Source organism: Cupressus sempervirens, chromosome 4 (genome assembly GCF_028749045.1).
Source record: "Cupressus sempervirens isolate cs-2001-9-10 chromosome 4, ASM2874904v1, whole genome shotgun sequence".
Lineage (NCBI taxonomy): Eukaryota > Viridiplantae > Streptophyta > Pinopsida > Cupressales > Cupressaceae > Cupressus > Cupressus sempervirens.
Window position 1 is genome coordinate 438096493 of NC_143121.1, and position 24840 is coordinate 438121332.

A 24840-nucleotide genomic window follows, 5' to 3' on the forward strand; every position below is an offset into this window, starting at 1 on the left:
TCTTTAGAATAGATTAGGTAGTTTCTTTCATGTATTCCTTCTCCCTTTTCTCTTCAAGAATAGTTTAAGTGCATTCTAATAGTAGAGGAAATCGGCCTTGTTTGGACACTCAACCTCATAGTTCAAGTCCCATTATGTTGGTGTAAATACGTATTTACTATTTACACTTACTTAAGTTTACTTAGGTTAATGCATTATTTTATTATTTTTCATTATTTTATTATTTTATTTTGTGAGACACTTAGGAGTTTGTGCACCTTTTTGAAGTATGCAACTCTATTTTAGCACATGGTCTCTACAACACTAATTTGTGTGTCACACCCTTGTAGGCTTATCCTCTCATCACTGCACTTACTTTCGTGCTTAATGGAGGATAACCCATATCTAGTGGACATGTGCCTAGTTGTATGACATATCATGATGTTGATTATGAGGTATTCTAGATTTATCTTAGAGGCCTTTATATACAACCACTCCTAGTGTACTCTAAGCATGGCATATTGAATATATCGTAATTTTGTTCATACTCTCTCTCTTGGTCTACAGTTGTGCTTGTGTTTGAGTTCTTAATTCTTGGGTGAATTTTACCCTTAGACAAATTCTTACATGGTATCAGAGCTTGGAGACTTTCTCAACAAATAGCCATTTGAGACTATCCTTGCTTTAGCACCTCAGCCTGAATCTAGAGTACTATAGAAATTGGGAGTGTCTAAAGCCAAATCTGACCTCGTCATTACGTTTGAAACACTGATTCAATGAAAATCAACTATAAACATAGCTACCTTGGCCCAAATTTCATCGTGAGCCAAAAAAATTTGCAAATTGGAACCTGGAGGCCCCGATTTGTAGTTCAGGTATGGTCATTGCAGATTTCAATAATTCATTTTTAGATTTGTATTTTTTCTCTTCTTTTTTTACTACAAATTTTCAAAAAAAATTGCCCTTTGAGCATCCAACAGAGAAATTTTTTTAGCTTAATTGGGAAATGACACCTCAGCTCTACCATTTGGGCTATACAATTTCTTGACGATTGTGAATTAAACTGACAGATATCACCTCAGCTCTACCATTTGGGCTATACAATTTCTTGACAATTGTGAATTAAACTGACAGATATTCCTCCACCCACCGGAGAGGAAGATCAGCCACTCTCTATACCAGAGGCCCTTTGTTTATTTATGATTGGCAACCTTTTTTCTTTTAAATAGCACACAAGGCACACCCACAATACATGTGGGATTAAACCCACAAAAAAATTGGTACCAATTTTTTAAGAGTTATGGCCGAAGTGAAGACTTTCTTGGTGCCAAACTATGGATCTCGGTAGAATATTTTCTATCTGATGCATGACTGGTCTCTAGTAGCATCTTCCTATATTCCAATGCATAAAGTATACTTCTAAGTAGCTTGAATCCTTCAGCGGTGATTGTTAATTTCTCCAATGACTGTGACTAGTTTTTCGGGGTCAACTGTAACCTTTGTCTAGCATTTGACGTAGGGCATCAACTTTGCATGACATATGGAAGAAACCCTGCATGTGAAACTATGCCACATGGCAAGAAGACAAGTGCCCACCTATTAGCCCTCACTACCATACATGCAGCTTGGAAAAATTACAGACATGTCAGCACAGACTGACATGCAGGCAAATTTGCCACATCAGCTGCCTATTGTGCCAATCCACGCAAGCCACCATATAGCCAGTCAGTAGGAGTGACAGATCATCTTACCATGTGTAAAGACATGTAGACCACCACCTATGCCATGTTAGTAGTATGGATATTTGACACATATCATACCATATGGTATGGACACTAACTCAGCCTAACATGTCAGCAAGTAGCATTTTTTAGCTAATGTCAACCAGTCATTAGGTTAAATTTGATGGTCATTTGACTATAAAACCTAGGCTTTTTATAACTATTGTGATGGCCATTTGACCATCAAATTTAATCACATATTTTTCCTTCTAGAGCCCTCTCCAGATTGCTTTTCAATTTGGTAGTTTGACTTTGCGAGCCTATAACTGGGACATCCAGACTCTGATTTAGGTGCAATTTTTTTTGAAATTGTGTAGAATTTCCTAAATTTTCTAGTGGTGGTATTGTTTTCTAATTTTTCTACAAGGATTTTGCAAAAATTTCACTTGAGTTTTGAAACTTCAAACACTCCATACAGGCGCATCTGCTCACTTTTTCAAATTCTATTTTTTTTGAAAGTGCGTATTTTTTTGTCTACTTTCCAAATCTAAAGTTAGATTCTAGGGTTGTGTGGACTAAAATATCACTTTTAGAATTAGCTCTTTTTCTACATTGTAAATCTTTGATTACTTTTTAGAATTGTTGTATATCTAAGCTATAGTGCTTAGTGATAGATTTGAGCCTCAAAAGGCAGTTGTAAAAGAAAAATTAGAAAGTCCACTTTGTATATTTTGACAAGTGGCCCATTGTACATGCACTACTTATGAAGTGTCAAAAGCATCTTTTTTGGGCGCGGGGGGGGGTGGGATTCTTTGATTGATTGAAAAGGGGGGGTGTACTATGCCCTTGTGTCTCTCTTTTGTGCTCTTTCATTTTCTGCATCATGAGTTTTAAATGTCCTCCTCTAACTTCACGCAACTATTCTACATGGAAACATATTGCATGGAGTAGATTAATGGAAAAAGGATATAGTCTTTATGTTGATGGTAAAATTACCAAACCTATTAATGCTAAAGAACTCATTGAATGGAAAAGACAAGACCAAAAGGCTTTAGGAGCTATTAGGAGTTGTGTACATAACAATCTCCTCTTTCACATTACCAATTGTACAAAATCCAAAGAGCTTGGGATAAACTTAAACAATTGTATGGTAAGGTGGATGAAGAAAAGGGATTGAGGATTGAGGATGATCTACTTCTCTTGGATCCAAAGAACTTTGACACAATTTAGGATTACATCAACAAAGCCAATGAGTATAGGGCAATTCTTAAAGATTGTGGAAATCCCATGAAGGATGACAAGTTGATTCATCACATCCTGAAGATGCTACCTTTAGATTACACTTCCTTTGTTTTGAGTTTCAATACTCACAAGTTGACCATGGGATCTACTTACAAGAAGCCTTCATTTGATGCATTCATAGAAATGTTGATTGTTGAATGATCTCACTTGATGGATTTAGGACTTCTCAAGTCATCAAAAACCAAAGCCTTGGTGGCTAGTGATGAGCACCAATCAAGTCAAGGAGGGAAAAGAAAAAATAACAAGAAGTAGTGGAAGTAGAGATCACAATCTGAGACACAACAATCCTCCTCATAGCAAGGCAATTCTTCTTCCAACAAGAAGGGAAGTAATGAAAAGAAGGAAAAACTTTTTTGTGCATATTGCATAAAGCCAAATCATGACAAGCATCATTGTAAGACTAAAACAATTGATGAGTTAGAAAACCCACTCAAGAAGAACAAGGTTCAAGTGCTAGGTACCTCCAAGGATTCAACTCCTACCTCTTCAAAGGGTAAAGAGCAAGCACTTATGGCAAACACAAGCTCTTCTTCAGAATAGATACTTGACTCAGGTGCCTCCTATCACATGGGTTCTTCAAAGGGAGACTTTTTTTCATTGAAGTAGTCAAAGGTACCACACACCTTCATGGGAGATGATAATAAAATGGAAGTTGAAGGGAAAGGACATTTAGAAATGGAAAATAGGGAATTCAAAGATGTTCTCTACATTCCAAACCTTAGCTCCAATCTCCTATCAGTTTACCAAATCACTCACCTTAGAGATGGTCATAAAGTTGAGTTCCTTCCATATTCTATAATGGTGCAAAGTCTTAGAGATAATTCATTGGTTGTAGTGGGGAAAGTCAATGATGACAAGAGGCTTTATTCCTTCTTCCACTTTGTGCCTAAGTATCCTTCTCAAGTCTTTTTGACTCACTCTATTTCACAAATCAACTTATGGCATGAGCAGTTTGGTCACTTTGACTTTTTCTCTCTTCAGCAACTTTTCTCAAAACATATGGTCAAAGGTTTACCTAAAATCAACTTTTCTAAGGGAGAGTGTTCATCATTTTTAGTGGATATGAATCTCAAGGATAAGTATGATAAAGGGAAGTCTTTTAGAGCTTTGGTTGTTCTTTAGTTGGTTCACATGATTTTAGCAGGACCCTTTGTAGTGACTTCAGTCATCCAAGGCTGCTACATCCTCACATTTGTTGATGACTTTTCAAGATTCACTTGGGTCTTCTTCCTTCATCATAAGAGTGAATTGGTTCATAAACTTCAGGACTTCAAGAGTCATATTGAACAGAAGTCAAGGAAAGCCATCAAGGTACTAAGGGTGGACAATGAGAATAGATATGTAGATAGAAGACTCAAAGACTTTTGCAAAATTGAGGGGATTGATCTTCAGAACTCACTGGCATTTAGTCTACATAAGACAAACATTGCAACTATGAGGATTAGGACTCTCAAAATCATGGTAAGTTGCATGATCAAAGCCAAGTCTCTTGACCCTACATTAGAAGTTGAAGCCATTAGCAGTGCTACTCACATACTTAATAGGTCTCCTTATAATGCTTTAGATAGGAGGACTCCTTTTGAGGCATGGTGCGGAAAAAAACTAGTTGTGAGTCACTTTAGAGTCTTTAGTTGTCCAGCATGGGAAAACCTATCTTCGAGGAGTTGCAAGTCATGAGCACCTTGGCCTTGTACTTTCATTGGGTATGAAGACAATGCAAAGGCTTACAGACTTATGGATCCAGAGACACACAAGAATTTCATGGAGAAGGATGTTAACTTTGAGGAAAGTCCACCCAACTTATCGTCCAATCCTCTCCACACATCATACATAGTGGAAACTGATAGTGACACCAGCGATAGTTCTTCAATAGACTCAAACATGTGGGGTTTTATCGACAGTCACAATGAGAGGTCACATCATCAGTTTAGTCCACATGCTTATATTGCCATAGTGAAAGGTCCAACACATCATGGTACATCTTGCCTTCTAGCTCTAGCTTCAGTTGACTTAGGAGATAGACTTGAGGATTTACATCTTCTCATTGATGAAGGTGATCCTTCTACAGTTATTATGAGGGCTCACTCTAACCCTCATGTCCATTCTCTACATGATCAATCCTTATAGGTTGGTGTGATTATGCATACTTACAAACAACAATTGGTGGTGGTCTCTTTGTCAATTGAGGAGATAAATGGTTCATTGGAATAGGTTCAAAAGATACCCTTGCTAGATCTACATTCATTCTTTTCAGCATAGTTGGAAGGAGTGAGCACCAGCATTAGTACAGGGATACTTGAGTAGGTTTTAGGGCCACCATACATCTTCAGGATTGTATATTTTCTATTATTTCTTCCTAAGGGGAGGAATGTCATTCAGCATTCTTGGACCAGCTTCTTCATTAGAGTAGCTTTCACTTGTCAGCATTCTTCATTTGGGGGGGGGAGAGGGACTACCTTGTCTCTCTTCTTCTTCTTTCTTATGGGGGGGAATTTTTCCTCTTATGAGGTCTAGTTCTTCTCATTTTCACTTATGTATATACTGGATGTATGTTGTAATAGGGGGGTCTTGATTACTCCATCCATCCATGCATCCCTATTCATCTCTCCTTTTAGGGGAGGGTTTTTTCCATGAGATTTTACCTCTTTCTCCACTTTATGAGAGATTTGCATTTCATTATGTACATGGGTACCTAACATGACCTAGTAGCCAGGACCCATTATGCACTTCATCCTAGTTTTCATAAACTTAAGGGCATTCCCCTAAGTTGCACTTAAGGGGGGGTGTTGGTGTAAATACATATTTACTATTTACACTTACTTAAGTTTACTTAGGTTAATGCATTATTTTATTATTTTACATTATTTTATTATTTTATTTTGTGAGACACTTAGGAGTTTGTGCACCTTTTTGAGTTGTCATGTTGATAACATAAGAGTATGCAACTCTATTTTAGCACATGGTGTCTACAAAATTGATTTGTGTGTCACACCCTTGTAGGCTTATCCTCTCATCACTGCACTTACTTACATGCTTAATGGAGGATAAGCCATATCTGGTAGACATGTACCTGGTTGTATGACATATCATGATGTTGATTACAAGGAATTCTAGATGTATCTTAGAGGCCTTTATATACAGGCACTCCTAGTGTACTCTAAGCATGGCATATTGAATATATCATCATTCTGATCATACTCTCTCTCTCTTGGTCTATAGTTGTGTTTGTGTTTGAGTTCTTAGTACCTGGGTAAATTTTTCCGTTAGGAAAATTCTTACACATAGCTTGGAGTTTATTTTCATGTTTTACGAGGCTATCCTTAGGTAAGACTTTGGACAAGGGTGCAAGCTTTTATGACAATAGTATCAACCTCTTATTTTCCTACAGCCACTATTGGCAATAAATGACAATGTTAAGGATCATGAGATGATAGCAAAAGTTTGGCAATGGAGAAGGTTGAAGGCAAGTTATGGGTACTTTGACTATGTTAAGAATGAGTTGGGGAAGAGGATAGCCATTGATTGGAGAGTTTGGTCCATAATCAAAAACGTCATGGTTGTTGGGGACCAACAATAGCTCAATTGGGGGGAATGATGGGCCTCTAAAAGACCATTATTTTAAGATCTTTTTATCTTATTTTTAAGCAGTTATCTTGTAGAAGCAATCATGACTCTATGGTTTTAAGAAAATGAACTTATATTTTTATGAATATGTTATACATATTTTGAGACATGAAGTAGAAGTATGGATAGTTAAAATATGCTATAATTGCTTGAATCTATGGACAAAAATGGTATAATGAAGTAATGTTGCATGTTGATAAATGTTTCCTCATTTATGCTATGTCTTGGGTAGTTTTTCTCATGTAACCATAGGATCTACAAGAGTGGTAATTTGAACTTTACACCTTTCCTAATATTGATGATGAAATAAATATATGTATATAGAAGTTGTGTGTGCATTGAATGTTTTTTAGGTACTCGCCATAGATATTCAAGGGTCAACACCTCAGCATTAAAGTTAGAACCAACTAGATTGTTCAACCATCATGAGTGGAGCAAGTCATTATATGCTTTCTATTGGAACAGCGCATGAATGTAGCTTCCACAACTTGCTAAATTCCTAGAGGTTTTAATCTTGATTAATGTTGATTCTATTTCAAACTTTATATGTATTGTTACCATTTTTGTGTTCATTCATTCAGGTGTCATTAAAGATCTAGTTACTAGGTGTATTTGTTCTCTATGATACCCTAATTTGTGATTATTAAATGATATTTTGAAAGATTTGTTATTCATTTTGCATAAAATGAAAAGAACAACTAAAAGTAGCAAAATATGTTAAAGGGAAATGGAAAGCAAGAAATCCAACTGAACATTATGCATATATTTATGGATGTATCATGTTTTACATAATGTAATGTGCATGAAGAGACCATAAAAGAAAATTCTTGGGCTCACACAAGTTGTGAGCATAGCTGAACACATATTGCATATCCTAAGGATAAATACATGCATACATAAAAATGGGAGAAGTATAGGGTACCAGACATTAACTTTGTAGATCTTGGAAAGTTTTCCCTTTTTTTTTCTCCCTTCATCTCATCACAGTCCAAATTTTGCATAACCTACATGGGTTTTTAGAGGAGAATAGGGGGGTTAGATCTTGAAAATATCTACATAATGCCTGATATCATACATTTAATCCTAGAGTCATGCTTACACATATGTATCCTTACAACCTACAATATCCAGTTGGCTATACCCAAGACCAAGTGCAAATCAACAGGGAAACCATGCAAAAGAGAAAAAGTACCATGTTTTTAATCAATGTTTGTTCCATGTGCAAGTTGAAGATGTTGATTATTTATTTCTAAGTTTCCTTATAGTACAACACATCAATGCTATGAGACAGACTGGAAGCTCCCTCATCAGGAGTTTCCAAGTTGACTCTATCATTAATGAGCTTCATTGTTGTAGCCAAGGAACATTTATGATAGAAAAGGAGAAGTAGACATAGAGGATCATTGTTATAGCAGCCAAAATCATTCATCATGCATTTCAAAAGTACTGAAAAAGATCTACAAGAGACAAATTATGATATAGGAAGTATGTAGTTTCACTTTTTCAGCCACTTGAAAAAATTTGCATAGCCACATATGAACTCATATGACCCTAAAAATTGGTGAGGATCTAGATATTGATGTGATGAACAAAATTTATTCTTTCTAGTAAAATTTTTATGAAGATCTAGGTGGTCATTTTACTCATTTTCTAAAAACTACATAAAAGATAGTTCCTGTAGCAAGGCAAGAAAAATGCAGAATGCAACCCAATTAAGCTACACAAACTTTCATGGTGATAGGAGCTACACTACAAGATAGAGGTTGCATAGGTGTAGTTCTATAATAAGGAAGCATATCATGTGCATAATTCATGGAATCATCAATCACAATGTGGAGCAAGGAATGGATAAGACATAATCAACATGAATCTAGTATGTGAAATGATGCTACAAGCTGCAAAAAATATTTATAAAATGTGCATGAACTTGTAGTAGAAGCCACCAATTTTTGGCATGCAGATATTAAAATGATAAATCTAAAATTTCACTAAGTTTCAACATGCCTATGAAAGAAAGAAAAGAAAATTATTCTCTTTTCATGGATCATAGAGCAATGAAAATTTGATCAGCATAACAGAGTATCAAATGATATATCAAATACCAAATTAATAGTTTCATCATGAATGCAAGACTTGGTGCTGAGAATAATGCTCAAACAAATAACATATGTGATATATCTCCATATGTATAGTAGCAAAAATGAACAAACAGAAAAGAAGAAGAGAATTGCATATGCATTTCCAACAATGAAGAAGGACAACATGCATACATGAAGATAGAAGCACTATATTGAGGATGATGCCCTACCCATATTATGTAGCCATGAGCTCTAGTATTCAAACCCTTATTCATTGTTGCAACAGGGAGTCGAAAGGAAACAAACTAATACAAGTTTCTTATAGCATGTAGTAGCAACAAATAAATATATAGTTGTAACTTTTCAAAGTTATTCCCATAAAGCAATGAAGAAAAACATGGAGCCAAATTGTTGGTTGCAACCTCAGTCAAGTGAAAAATTATACATAACAAGAATGAAAGAAAAACTATCATAAATTCATCCATAGCCTGCTATGTTATCAAATTCATAAGGGCGGCAGGAAGAAGAAAAAATAACCATGAAAATGAAAGAGATGGACAGTAAAAAAATTGCAGATCAAGCCTAGCCACAAAATCCTTGTAATTTTTCAAAAAATTTACTAAATGGAAGAAGCAAAGTCGAATTCCTACCTTTATGCCTTCAAGTTCTTGTTGTTTCTAAAAATGATGTTATAGAAGCTAGTTTATCTTCCTGTCACAATGGAAACTTTCCATCCTTGTTTCAGTCCAAGTTTGAGTTCAAGCTAGGTCATATTTTTCCTCTAAATTTTCCTTTATTATAACATTAATGTGTGAAAATGCATTAATATATTAAAAAAAGGGAGTGACATTTGAATATGCATAATGGAAAATGTTTTATTTTTATAAGTGTTATAAAGGGGGAATGTTTATGTGTGCAAGGGGGGAATTTTTAATAAATCAAAGTCCAAGTGTGTATAGGGGGATTTTAATTTAATATTTATATTTTATTACAAATGTAAATATTTGAATGGGTGATGGTTTTATAAATTATCCCATTTAAATATATTTTTAAAAATGCAAAAACATAATTGGTGGGATTTATTTTTGCCAACATTATGGGTAGGAGGAATTTCATAAAAGGGAAAGTTGCATACACCTACCAGCAGATTTATTAGGGCATGATAGTTTGTAGCATGATTCATGGGGATGATAGTTTGCAATCTTCAGCTAATTTGATGGAAATCATTGATTGGTTTCCAATTTTGGGGATAATGTAGGTTGTGGGTTGTGAATCTATTTATACACCATTCTTGGACATTATTCCAGTTAGTTCTTGCATTCTATCTCATTGCAAGAGGCCTTGTTTTTCCTTGCAAAGATAGTCTTGTTTGTAGCCCTTGTCTCATGTTGTGATGTAATTTTTGAGCCTCTGCTCTTTCTAAAATAATATAGCAGTGATCTTCTTTGGCCCTATTGTGAGGTTTTCATTGTCTTTGGAGCATTTGTAACTTCAAGTTAGTGTATTTAAATTATTCCTTGGCTTAAGTTAAGTGTTTGGGAGGGATTTGAGAAGTGGTTTTGAGATAAGTGTAATTTGTGTGTAAGCTAAGTTTGAAAGTTGTGAGCATGTTTTTTCTTCTTTCAAAATCCACACCTTATTGCATTTCATGTAGTTAATGTTAATAGGATCTTTCTATGATCAAACTATTATAGTCATTTCAAGTTGTGAGTTTCATTTAAGATTGCATCACTGCACAATTTTGGTGAATCACCTTCATTTATAGTTAAAGTTTATTTTGTGCTCTCTCTCTCTCCCCCCTTTTCCTAAAAAATTAAAGTTGGTTTCAAGAGGTGATTCAAGGGAAGTTGACCATTTTATTCCAGAGGTTGATCCTTAACATGGCATACCCACAAGCCAAGGATCATCCCATGTTTCACTAGATTGTTGAAAGTTAACCTTCAACATAAGGGTGCAATCTAATTGACAATAAGTATATAATTGATCCTCATTAATGGAGTGATCCTAGAGATAGGAAATAGTTGTAGTTTCCTTTAAATAATGATTTTTGTAGCTTTAATTGTAGTTTGAGAGAAGAATAGGATGAGAAGTTCAAGTTTATTTCTTTTATCTTGATTGTTTTTTCTACTCACTTATCCAAGGGGGACCACTTGGTGAGTGAACTATTCTATTAGAATAGATTTCCTTTCCCTATTTGTTTCCTTGCAAGATAGAATTATGTTTCTCCTATAACCATTGATAACAGAATTAGTGAACTATTCTTGCAGCATAGGTGAATAGATAGGTTTATTGTTGTAGCATTATTTTAAAGCGTTAAGTTATTGTTTTAGTTTTTTGCATAGGTTTCCTTCAATATTTTCTTCTCTTTAGTTGTAATTAGTTGAAGGATAATCAGAGGATACACTTTGTAGTCATCGTCTCAAGTTTACACTCCTAGGTTGACAAATTAAATGAAGTCGGTCTACTATTTTAAGTAAAACACATGATGTTGTCTGAACATGGAATCACTATGAAAGGATGTCTAACCCTTTGTTATTAAGGTATTAAGTTGACCAGAAAATCATCTTGCTATCATTGTTTTTCTACATTTTATCAAGATTAAGAGATACATCAATTTCAATATTATAGAAAAGAAAGGATAGCATAGGAGCTTAAATTGAAGGGGGTTTCATAGTTTAATTCATTTTATTCAAATGGATTTTATGTTATGATAAAATTATTTGCATATGTTGTATGAGATTTGTGGTTCTCTCATTTATGCTTTCTAACCGTTTTTCCATTCCTACTTAAGTATATACAAATGAAAGAGAGAAAGATGAAATACCTTATGAGATAAAAACCTAAAAATGCATTGTCAAACAACCTCCAAAAGGGATGATTCTCATATTTTGGACTATAAATTGTGTTATGCAAAAAAACCTTGAAACATTTCAGTGATCTATCAAAGGTGAAATAAATCTTCAAGGGGGAAATGGAGCATCAAGGGTGCAATGTGCCCCTAATGAAAGATGTGTGATGATAATTCTAATTTTATATTTGTAATAAATGATGAAAAGGATATCTAGATTCATAACCTTTCTATCAATCCAAGATCCAAATATTTCAAAACAATGGACTTTTTTATTTTTTGTTGGAGGGGGGTTCCCCAGTCAAACCCCGGTTTAGAAATTAGCTTTGAATTGAAATAAATAAAATAGAATAGTAGCAAGTAGTAGTGATATGTCTAACATAAATAAATAAAATTGTATGAATATACTCCTAAATTTGGAATTTAAGAAAGTATGTAGATGTAATAGCCTTTGACTCAAATTTAAAACCCTAGAAAGAAAATCAAAGTGACATGAAAACCTTCATGAATGAATGTTCTTGAAATCTACCTTAGTAATGCATGTAGATAAATGTAGATCTTGAGAGGATGAATCTAGAATATGCAACAAAGGATCTTGAACCTATGAAGGGAGATCTTGAATGTTAGAATAATATATATTTCATAAAATCCTTCAATAGCTTGACTGATTGAATCCCTTATCTTCAATGGAGTGATTTCTTGAATGCCTTGAATGCTTGAAAAGTGCTTGAGAACTAGAGATCTTGAGATAGAGAACTTGAACTTGTGACTGCATGATTTGAAAATGAGGGAATAGAAGGTTTTATAAAGGTATCAGAATATTTTACACCTACAAACTAATCTACATAGAAATTTTGAACTCAAAATTAATTGGACAAGGGATCCAAGAAAAGGACCCATAATAGGGCCCATTCTAGGGTGCAATGTAGCCATGATTGGCCCATTAGGGGTGTAGTGTTCCCATGATTACTAGGTCCCAAAACCCTTGAGATCCCTTCAAGATCACAAAATAGGTCCCAAATCCCTAAATCAAGCATAGAGTTTGAGATATACTTGTTTTAGTGCAGAGAGTAGATTCTACGTGGATACATAAAGGAAAGGGAGGATCTAGGTGTTGAAAACAATTGATTAATTGTCTATTGTCTTTGATGTTACACAAAATATCATATCATTGCCAGTCGGTAAATGTCAAGCTCACTCGGGCATTAAAGATAATTTCTTGTGTCTATCGAGAATTCCAAAGTTTCCTAAGTTCAAAAGACAGTGCCTACTGAGTTCACTCAGGTAATAAAGAGAAGTTTTTAGAAGTTGAGTGTTAACTAAGCTCACTCAGTTAATGAAGGAAATGTTGGATGGAATCAGTGTTAATCAATCTCAAACGATTACCAAAAGAACTTTGTGGATATACAATATTAAATAAGCTCACTTGGTTAACATAGGAAAATCATTTTGAGTTAGTGTCTACCGAGCAGTGTTGGCTAATGAAGGATTTCCTTATTTTGGCATATTGAGTTCAATTGATTTGTTTGTTGGTTCTAGTTGACTAGGGAGATGAATATTAAGTATTCTAAGTTGTATTCAAGTTGACTTGACATTGTGTAAGATACAAATATAAGGTCAAGTTGAGGATTGAATGTGTGGAACATAATATAATATTTGAAGATGCTTGGAGGAAGAGAATTAGAAGCATAAGCAAAATATCCTTGTTGAGCTACAAAGATACATTTGATTAGAAAGAATCAAGTATACAAGCTAGAATAAATCTATAATCAATAATTCAATTGCATCAAAAATCAAGTCATTTTATTGTTACTCTCTAAGCATTGTAGCAATGATCTAAATCTCTTAATAGAGTTGGCTTAATAGCTATTTTTAAATCCTCTAACTATAAGGAAACTCAGGTGCAAAAATAACTTCCTACACTAAACCCTTAAGGAAAGTATTGTGCAAATTCTATTTAGATCCTTACAATTTCATATTTGATATTATGTAAACAACAATATTGCAGTCAACCATGAATATAGAAAATAGATAGAGAAAGAAAACACAAACACAAAGATATTTTGGTGGGAAAAAACCTTTTAGTAAAACAACCCCACCCCTCCAAAACCCACACAATGTATTATCTTCAACACAAAGGTTACAACACACTTGCAATGCAAGTTCTTTCAAGACATGGAAGACAAATCCACATGCAAAAAAACACTACCAACAATACACTTTCACTCTCACTTATCTACAACCCTAAAGTTTCTTATATCATGCACTTTCCATTTTAGGACAACATCCAAAGAAGAATCATATTAGGGTTTTACCATTCTCCAAAAAAGTAGGAACACAAAAAAAAAATTAGGTGATGCTTCGAACCTCACATGCTAGATAGAGACTCAAGTGTATAGTACTTAATCATCAATTGCCACATGTCTTCACATCTTCACCCATCATCATATCTTCCAAAGATAGCTCTTATGTGTCATAGGAATCCATCATAACCATTTTAGTCATGATCTCCTTACACACTATTCAAGATAGTGACATATCAGCATGCCAACATCATATGTACACTCACACTTAATTACATTATTTACAAAAAATACATTAACAAAACAAATAATAAGAATAGGAATTATCCAAGGTTGAGACACCTTATTCCTAACACTAACAAGGTGGTATTTTTGGATTGAATTTTCTAAAGACCTCTAATAAGGCCACTCCTAATAGGGTGATCAAATCCTCTAATAGGTTCACACCTAACAGTGTGTTTTGTAACCTTTAGCAAGGTTAGCTCCTAACAAGAGTCACTTAAAAAGAGTAAAAATTAGTAACTAGTTGAAATTAGTAGTTTTTTCCAAGTTGGGTTTCCACGTTAAATCTTGGTCTCAATTATGTTCATGTTATTTCTTTTATGTGTATGCAACTAAGTTAAATAAGATTAACCATAGATAATATCTTAATATTTTTGTGCTAAGCAGTTGCTAATTTATTACAATGCTTACTAAGTTACAACATTTTCTAGTGTAATCCAAGTGTCTATGTGTTTGCCAAGTAATAGCTGAATTTAGTTTAATCATAGTTTATGTTTTGATTTATAAAGACATATAAGGGATCTAGGATATATTTTAGTGGTAACTGATTCACCCCTCCCCTCTTAGTTGCTCCTCTTATGTTTTCAACAATTGGTATCACAGCTTTTGGTGCTTGCAGAAAAGGTTTCAAAGACATAAGCTAAAAATCAAGATGTGTTACAGAAGAGAGATTCCCAATTTTAATAGAGACAACTTTGTAGCATGGAAAGACCTTATGAAATTGCATCTAGGAACCATCAATGATTTAGGTTTGAAATTCTTAAACACTTTTTACATAGATCCTACTGGTACAATGACTGTGGGAGAAATTGCTAAAAGGAAAAATCATAATATCATGATGATTGACATAGCATCAGCCCTAAACTATGTTGAATTTGATGAAGTTAAAGAATATATATGGAGGTGATGATAACATAAAGAGAGCCAAGGTAGAAAGCTTGAGAGGCCAGTTTGATCAAATGAAAATTGGAGAGGATGAAAACATTGCAAAATATGTTGAGAGAATTAAAGCTAGTGTTAGTGCTATCAAAGCCTCTAGAAGAATAATTGAAGATGTAACATTGGTAAGAAAGGTACTTAGAACCCTTCTATCTATATATGCAATTAGAGTGTTTGGTATTCAAGAGATGAGATGTGATCCAAGTAACAAGATAACATTGGATGCTCTAGTGTGAAGATTGACAACATTTGAACTAGATAACTATGATACTTATACTCCTAGTTCTAGCAATCTTGAGTCTGCATTTAAAGCCAAGGTGTCACTTAAGAAGAAAGCTAAAAGATCTAAAAGAAAATAGTCTGAAAGTGAAGAGGAAGATAGTTCTGATAGTGATCTTGAATCCATTGAAGCATTTCTTGCAAGAAGGTATCCCAAAGGCAAATGAAAGTATTAAGATAAAATTCCTTTAATATGTTTCTCTTGTAAAGAAGTTAGACACATTGTTGCAAGGTGCCCAAATAGGAAGCCAAATAGAGAAGACAAAGACAAAAGGAAGCACAACAAGTACAAAGGCAAGAAGGATTTTAAGAACTACAAATAATACAAAGACAAAGGTAAGAAATCTTGTTTTATGGCTAAAGATTTAGATAGTAGTGGAGATGATGAAATGGTATATATTGTTGTAAAAGATGAATCTAATGATGAAGGAGATAAAATGGCACTTATCTCTCATGTTAGCAAAAATGGTACATGAATTATTGATAATGGTTTCTCACATCATATGACTGGTGATAAAACAAAATTTGAACACATGGAAGATTATAATGGTGGTAGTGTCAGATTTGGAAACAATGAACCTTGTTGCATAAAGGGAAAAGGTTGTATCTCACTAACCAATCAACTTGGCTGTGATAATGCTTATTGGGTTGAAGGAATAAAGCATAATCTAGTGAGTGTGGCACAATTGAATAACATTGGATTCAAGGTAGAATTCATGAATTGGAAGGCCAAGCTACTAGATGGAAAAGGAAATTTGGTTGGGTCTGGAAAACAAAAAAAGGTAACCTATTCTACCTAGATCACAATAAAAGTTCATGTCTTACTACTCAAGTAGAAGAAAGATGGTTATAGAAAAAAAATTATGTCATGTGAACTTTTATAATATAATCAAGATAATGTTGGATTTGAGAAAATACACAAATCAAATCCACAAGCTCTCGAATCACCTACATGTAGAAAACTTATCACAGAGAAGAAAAAGACAAGAAGAGGCAAGGGTTTGATCTAAAAATAAGAAAATTGTATTCTCAAATAAAATATAAATTGTTGTACAATATGATATGATATCCAAATACACTAGGACAACCTATTTATAAAGGCCTCTAGGAAGCTTCTAGAATGAGCTACAAAGTTCTAGGAGATAAGCATGACAACTCAGCATACGTCCATGAAAAGTGGATTATCCTCCACGTAGACAAGAGGATAAGTACGAAAAGGTAGGAACAAACTCTTGTGTTGTCAACAAGTCAATACATAAAAGTATGCTAACTCCTAGATGATAACTCATAAATAAATACATTTATCCTAAGTAAACTTAAGTAAATCATAAATAATTATTATTTACTCTAACACCCCCCATAAGTGAAACTTAGGGGAATGCACTTAAGCTCACAACAACTATGATGAAATGCATAATGGGTCCTGGCAACTAGGCCATGTTAGGTACCCATGTACAAATGCAATGAAATACAATGCAATCTCTATAAATTGGAGACAAAGGAGAAAACCTAGTGGGAAAAGCCCCTCTCCAAAAGAAGATAGCTAAAACCCTAGTGAAGGATTGAAGAAGCCTCCAACTAAAGGAATGTCCCAAGAAATAGGAACAAGGAGAAGATCATGAAGAACATCGTTGAAGCATGAAGAAGCTGCAAACTCTATCAAAATGAAACTACTGATCTATAGAACCTCCTCTAAAATAGAAGGATGCAACCAAAGTAGGAAAACCAAGAAGAGTGTCTATATGGTAGATGATCCATCTCACCAAAATGCATAGGTAGCCAGCCACTACAATCGCCTAGCATATAAGATCAAATACTAAATACATAGCCTACTCCATCATGTTATTGAACCAAGGAAGCATTAGAAACAATAGAAGAATACTAAATACATAGCTTACTCCATCAAACCATCGAACCAAGGAAGCATTAGAAAAAATAGAAGAACCCCCCTAATGTAGATTGGGTGAGGTGATAGGCAACTCAGAAAGTGGGCCAAAATTCTTCTACAAAAACAACCAAGAACAGCGAGAGTGAGGAAGAGGTACAAACACCTATAAAGGCACATGTCACCAACACATCATGGTGCTAATGTCATGAAAGGTACACTCACTTGACAAAGGAAGAGGGCACCAAAAAGGTATACAACTATCCCCCCCATGGCACTTTATAATGGAGTGTGAGTACAACTAACTCAAAACAACATTCAGGATCCTAAAATGCAAGAGTGGCAATTTATCTCAGTGTGTTTGCATAAAGATTCTTACAAATGATATCAACATGATTAGAAGGGAAAAAAAACTTATACAACAAATAGTACAACTCAAAAGAAAAGATCCCATGCCATGAAAATGATCCTCGGACCTGAAATACCCAAGATATCCACCATAGTGCAAAAAATTTTTAAAAATGATAGAAAGAGCATGGGGCAAAATTTGAAGTAAATTATAGCATTTTTGAAAAGATGACAGAACCAACTTTCCAAAAATATAATGTTTTCAAAAAATAGAGATGGGATGCTCAAGATATGCCTACGAGAGTTAAAAATAGAACATCTAAATTTGAATGCAAAAAAGGAAACTAAATTGCATAAAAATGAAAAAATACCTACACCAATGTCTCGGTCTTAGAATAAGCTTTCTAGTTCTTCTTTCAGATTGAAAAAAGACCTTCATATGCTCAAGTTATGGCTGAAAAACCAATGGTAGGTCAAAAAGGACCTGAAGGGCTTGTAGGAGGTGTTGATGCAATGCTAACATAAATATTTCACTGGCCTAAAATTGATGGCTAGGGGGCCATTATAGAAAAAAAAAGACTACCACATGGAATCCACATGGTAGTATAGCCTAAAAAAATTGATGTGGCACCTGACACGTAGCAAGTACCAATGTGGCATTCGTGCCATGTGGTAGGTGCCAACTATGCCACATGGGCAGAGATGTAGGTGGTGGTTGCAGGGGAGGCATTGAGGTGGTTGTGTAGGCTATCAATAGTGTAGTGCAAGAGGTGGCAACAAAGGAGGCTATAGGCAGTGCTAGGGAGGAGCCGCAGTGGCCGCAAGGGCAGTGGTGGGGAGGAGTTGCAGTGTCTAGTACTGCAGAAGCTATAGTCTCATGCCGACCAGCCTACAAGGGCATGCCAGTGGCACAACAGTAGTACATTGGTGGTGCATCATCAAGAAAAAAGAAAAAATTGAAAAATTACCTTGAACTGCATGCAGAAGATTGTACAGTCCTATCAGGCAAAAAAAAATTTCCTCCCAGAGCAACATTGTCCAAAATGGACAAATTTTATATGGAAACAAGGGTTTTGACACCTTCTGAATCCATCTGTTAAGTCCATTTTGCCTCACACTGCTCTAAAAATCAATGACCCCCCTATTTTCGTAAGAAAATTTTGAAAAACCTCCAAATATAATCTGTCAAACCCTTGCTCTCGCTTTTTCTCCAAATACTGAACAAGCTATAATAGATCTAGCTTTGATACCATGTTTGATTTGAGAAAATATACAAATCAAATCCACAAGCCCTCGAATCACTTGCACATAGAAAACCTATCATAGAGAAGAAAAAGACAAGAAGAGGCAAGGGTTTGGTCTAAAAATAAGAAAATTGTATTTTTAGATAAAATGTAAATTGTTTTACAATATGATATGATATCCAAATACACTAGGACAGCTTGTTTATAAAGGCCTCTAGGAAGCTTCTAGAATGAGCTAGAAAGTGCTAGGAGATAAGCATGACAACTCAGCATACATCCACGAAAAGTGGATTATCCTCCATGTAGATGAGAGGATAAGTATGACAAGGTAAGAAAAAACTCATGTGCTGTTAACAAGTCAATACATAAAAGTATGCTAACTTCTAGATGACAATTAATAAATAAATACATTTATCCTAAATAAACTTAAGTAAAGCATAAATAATAATTATTTACTCTAACAAGTAAGAAAGAAGAAAAAAGTAAGAGGTATTCCTAGTCTAAGGAAACCTAATATGGGCCTATGCAAAAATTGTCAAATTGGTAAGATGGGAAAGAAAGGTTTCAAAAGAAAGGACTGTCATTCTAAAGAAGTCTTGAGCTAGTTCATATAGACTTATGTGTACCTATTGAAATCAAGAGTTACAGTGGAGATAAGTAATTTATTTTTTTTGTTGATGATTATTCTAGAATGATGGCTATAATGTATCTAAAAGAAAAGTCTGAAACATTTCAAAAATTTATGTGGTATATAAAAAGAGTAGAAAAAGAAACTAGAAAGAAGATAAAATGTTTGAGATTAGACAAATATGGTGAATTCATTTCGAATGAGTTCAATAAATTTTGCATTCAAAGAGAAATTAAGAGACAAGTATCAGCCCTTCGTATGCTATAGCAAAATGGTATAGCTAAAAGAAGGAATAGATCCATCATGGATTGTACAAGAACTTTGATGATAGAAAATAATATTGTAATCAAATACTAGAAGGAAGCAATCAGTACTAGAGTGCATACCTTGAAAAGAGTATAGTTAAAGAAAGACTCAAATCAAACTCATTATGAACTATGGTATGGCTACAAACCTAATGTAAGTTACTTAAAAGTATTTAATGTTATATCTTGAAGGAATCTAGGAAAGGTAAATTTGATGTCAAAGGTGATGAAGGCATATTCATAGGATACTCCTATAGAGGTAAAGCATAAAAATGTTTGAATTTATCCACTCATAAAATCCTAGAAAGTGCACATGTGAGAATTGATGAGTTTTCTGAAAAGAGTGAAGAGGAAAGTAGCAAAGAACCTAAGGATTACAAAAGGTTTGTTTACTATGATCATGATACGTTGCCAAATCTATTTGGAAGTCAGGAGGCCTCACCTCTTGAGTCCCCAAAAACTCCAAAAGCTACTGAGTTACAACTAGTGTAACCTGAGTCATAGTCTGAAGGACCTGAGTCACAATCAAAAGCTATTGAGTTATTGCCAAAGAAAACTAAGTCTGGTGGACCCAAGTCAAAAACAATGGGACTTGAACTTGATGTAGAAAATCATGAAGAGGTTAGTGTAAGAAATTCCAAATCCAAAGCACCTGGATTAGCAAGATATGCTAGAAGGCATCATGTACCTGATTAGATCATAGTAGACAAATCAGATGGAACAATGACAAGAAACAAATTGAAAGGTACATGTTTTCTTGCTGAAGTTGAACCTAGAAATGCTAAAGATGCTTTGGTCAATGAAAGTTGGATTGAAGCTATGAATGAAAATTTGAATAAATAGATAGGAATAAGACTTGGACTCTTGTTCCTAGACCCAAGGATAAAAATTTAATTGGTACAAAATGGGTTTTCAAAAATAAGCTAAATGAAGATGGAGAAGTTTCCAGAAACAAAGAAAGGTTAGTGCATAAAGGTTATTCTCAAGAAGAAGATCTTCATTATGGTGAAACTTTTTCTCTTTTTGCAAGATTAGAAGGTGTTATAACTTTACTAGCATATACAGCACATAAAGGATTTATAGTTTACCAAATGGATGTAAAATATGCATTCTTGAATGGAATTCTTGAAGAGGAAATTTACATAGATCAACTTGAAGGTTTTGTGGATCCTAGCAAAATGAATATGGTCTTTAAATTACACAAAGAATTGTAAGGTCTCAAGAAAGCTCCCAGAGCTTGGTATGAAAGATTTCATAACTACTTGATAAACATTAGTTTTCAAAGAACAAATGATAACAGTAGTCTATATATCAAAGAAGGACCAGACAAGAAGATTGTATTGGAAAAAATATTTTTGGATGAAACTTTATTTATAGGAAATGATGACTTATGTAAGGCATTTTCAAAAGAGATGAGTAAACAATTTGACATATCCATGTTTGGAGAGATAAATGTTTTGTTGGATTGTAGATTCAGCAGAAGAAAGATGGTATCTATATTACTCAATCCAAATATATCAAGGAGATTCCAAAGAAGTTTGGAATGGAAGAATCAAGACCAGTTGGAACACCTATGTCTACTGAACATAAGCTTTCCAAAAATGATGATTCCAAAGAAATAGACCAGACCACAGACAGATCAATGATTTGAAAATTGCAATATGTAGTGTGCACAAGGCCTCATATTTCATTGGCAGTTGGTATGGTGGCAAGATTCTTAGCAAATCCCAAATAAAATAATATGATGGAAATCAAGTGAATCATGAGGTATCTAAAATGTACTAAAGAATATGGATTATGGTGCAAAAAGGGAGGCAACTTAGATTTGAAAGAATTCATAGATGTTGATTGGGCAAGAAGTGTTGATGATAGAAAGAGCACTAGTGGTGGAGCATTATTTCTTGGTAAAATACTAGTGTCTTGGACAAGAAAGAAGAAGAATTGTATTTCTTTGTCCATAGCAGAGGCAGAATATGTGGTAGCAGTAGATAATTATTAAAATGTCTTTTGGTTCAAACAACTATCAGCATGTATGAAGATAGAAATCAACGATCTAGTGGTTATATTCTGTGATAACACCAATGCAATTAATGTATCAAAAAATCTTGTGTTGCATACCAAAACCAAGCACATTTCTATAAAATATCATTTTTTGAGACAATTGGTACAATATAAAGAGGTAATATTGGAATATGTGAATACTAAAGAACAAATTATAGACATATTCACTAAACCATTACCTAAGGATGTATTTGTGTATCTAAGAGGTAAGCTAGGGGTCATTCCCCTATCTAAAGCTCACTAAATGAAGTTCAGTGACGCATCAACTAGATCATGTTGAAGATCACATAGTTGATGTAGTATTGACAAGGGCACATTGTGTATGAATCAGTATAAAAGGTACATTGATATTCTCTAAATATTGTCTTTGGCATAAGATGTCAAAGAGGGAGATTTTACTATCATATTGTAATAGAAATTTTTTAAAGAGGGAGAGTACATATTTCATAGAAATTTTATTACTTGTAGAGATGTCAAGGAGGAAGAACTTGGTTTGATATGAAAGAAGGAAAGTTTGTTATTAGAAGAAAATGTTGAAGATAGAGTTTTGCTGATAGAGGGAGAAACTTAAGGTAGAGGGATTTCACACTAATAAAAGGAGTTCTCGTGGATGAGAATTAGAATGAAACTAAGGATATGTTCCTTACTTTATTCTTGCTCTAAAATTTCATTGTATTATGACATGTTGTGTTTCCATCAATGCCAAAGAGGGAGATTGTTGAAAATAATTGATTAATTATGTATTGTCTTTGATGTTACACAAAATGTCACATCATTTCTAGTTGGTGTATGTTGAGATCACTTAGGCATTGAAGATATTTTCCTATGTCTATCAAGAATTCTAGAGTTTTCCAAGTTTAGAAGACACTATCTACCAAGTTCACTGGGGTGACAAAGAGAAGTTCACAAAAGTTGAGTGTTAATCGAGTTCACTTGGTTAATAAAGGAAATGTTGGATGGAACCAGTGTTAACAGAGCTCACTCAATTACCAAAGGAACTTTGTGGATATGAAATGTTAACCAAGTTCACTTAGTTAATAAAAGAAAATCATTTTGAGTTAGTGTCTACCGAGCAAGGTCTGCTAATGAAGGTTTTTCTTATTTTGGCATATTGGGTTCAATTGATATTTTTGTTGGTTCTAGCTAACTAAAGAGATGAATATTAAGTATTCTAAGTTTTATTCAAGCCAACTTGACATTTTGTAAGATAAAAATGTAAGGTCAAGTTGAGGACTGAATGTGTGTAACATAATAGAAGATTTTAAGATGCTTAGAGGATGCAAATTAGAAGGATAAGCATAATACCCTTTTTGAGCTACAAAGATACATTCAATCAAGAAGGATCAAGTATAAAAGCTAGAATTGAGATTTTTAATCATAAATTAAATTGCATCAAAAATTAGGTCATTTCATTGTTACCTTCTAACCATTGTAGCAGTGATCTAAATCTCTTAACAAAGTTGTCTTAACATCTATTTGTACATCCTCTAACAAGGTGGCATTTCTAGATTAAATTTTCTAAAGACCTCTAACAAGGAAACTCCTAACAAGGTGATCAAATCCTCTAATATGGTTACACTTAATAGTGTTTTTTGTAACCTTTAACAAAGTTGGCTTCTTATAGCGCTCACATTAGAAGAGTGAAAATCAGTAACTAGTTACAATTGATGATTTTTCCAAATTGGGTTTCCACATTAAATCTTGGTGTCAATTGTGTTCATGTTATTTATTTTATGTGTATGCAACTAAGTTAAGTAAGATAAATCATAAATAATAGCTTAATATTTTCATGCTAAGAAATTATCAAGTTATTACTGTAATCACCTAAAAATGGTCATCTAGACTATTAGCCCCCTTTTCAACATTTTGGCTAAATTAATTTAATCATTTACCTAGACCAAATTGCTAATAATCAATTTATTTGATTATAACCTATAGTTTGACTATGCTATCCTAAGTTCATTATTTGATTAAAAGAACATGTCCCCTTTTAATTAAATAAAAGACCCCATTCTTCTAACCCACTTAAAGTGCACACATAAAGTCCTTTCTCTATTTTACAATTAAAAGAAAAGGCTTGTGAGACTTTTTTCTTATATGACAAGTCAACTTATATTCTATTGGTTGACTTGTCTGTGCACATGGATCACTCCTATTTTTGAATTCAACCGTTGATCATCCACCATCTTCATCTTGATCTCTACCGTCCATACATCTTTAAAAGGGAGAGAGCTTTCCCCCTCAAGGGATCCATCCTCATTTTGAATATTGTTATGTTGCAAGTTTTCTAATAGGTTTCTTTGGAGCTTTGTGGATAACTTCTCATTTCTTGTCTCATTCTCTCATTTCCATCACATTAGCATAAGATCATATGGCATTCTTAGCATAGTTTCATTTTAGTTTAACTTTGATTCCTTTGCAAATAATTAGGTCACATAGATTAATAGTTGGATTTGTAACATTCCCATCTCATTGTTAGCATAGCTTGCATTGTGCATCTCATCCTAATTTAATTTCATTTTTTCATTTCATGATCTAAAGAGTTCTTTGACACTAGCACTCTTGCTCTTGTCTAAAGAATCTCCCATTTTGTGGTTTACTAGAAAGGGCTGTATTTCTAAGGCTCAGCTGAGAGCTCCTATATACTCATTTGTATGCCTCTTGCACTCCATGACTAGGGAGCTCTAAGTCAGCATTCGAGCTTTCCAATCTATGGAGAACTTCGGATAGAATTATTTAGAGAAGTGCACCTTTTCTAGTGTACAATTACAATGCTTGTTGAGTTATAGCATTTGCTAGTATAAACCAAGTGTCTGTGTGTTTGCCGAGTAATAGCAGAATTCAGTTTAATCAAATTTTATGTTTTGATTTATATAGAAATCTAAGGGATCTAGGATATATTTTAGTGGTAAACAATTCACCCCTCCCCTTTTAGTTTGATGCAAGAGTGTCTTGCATTAGAAAAAAAACTAGAGGAGAGAGAAAGTGACAAAAACTAGAGGAAATTTTTTATT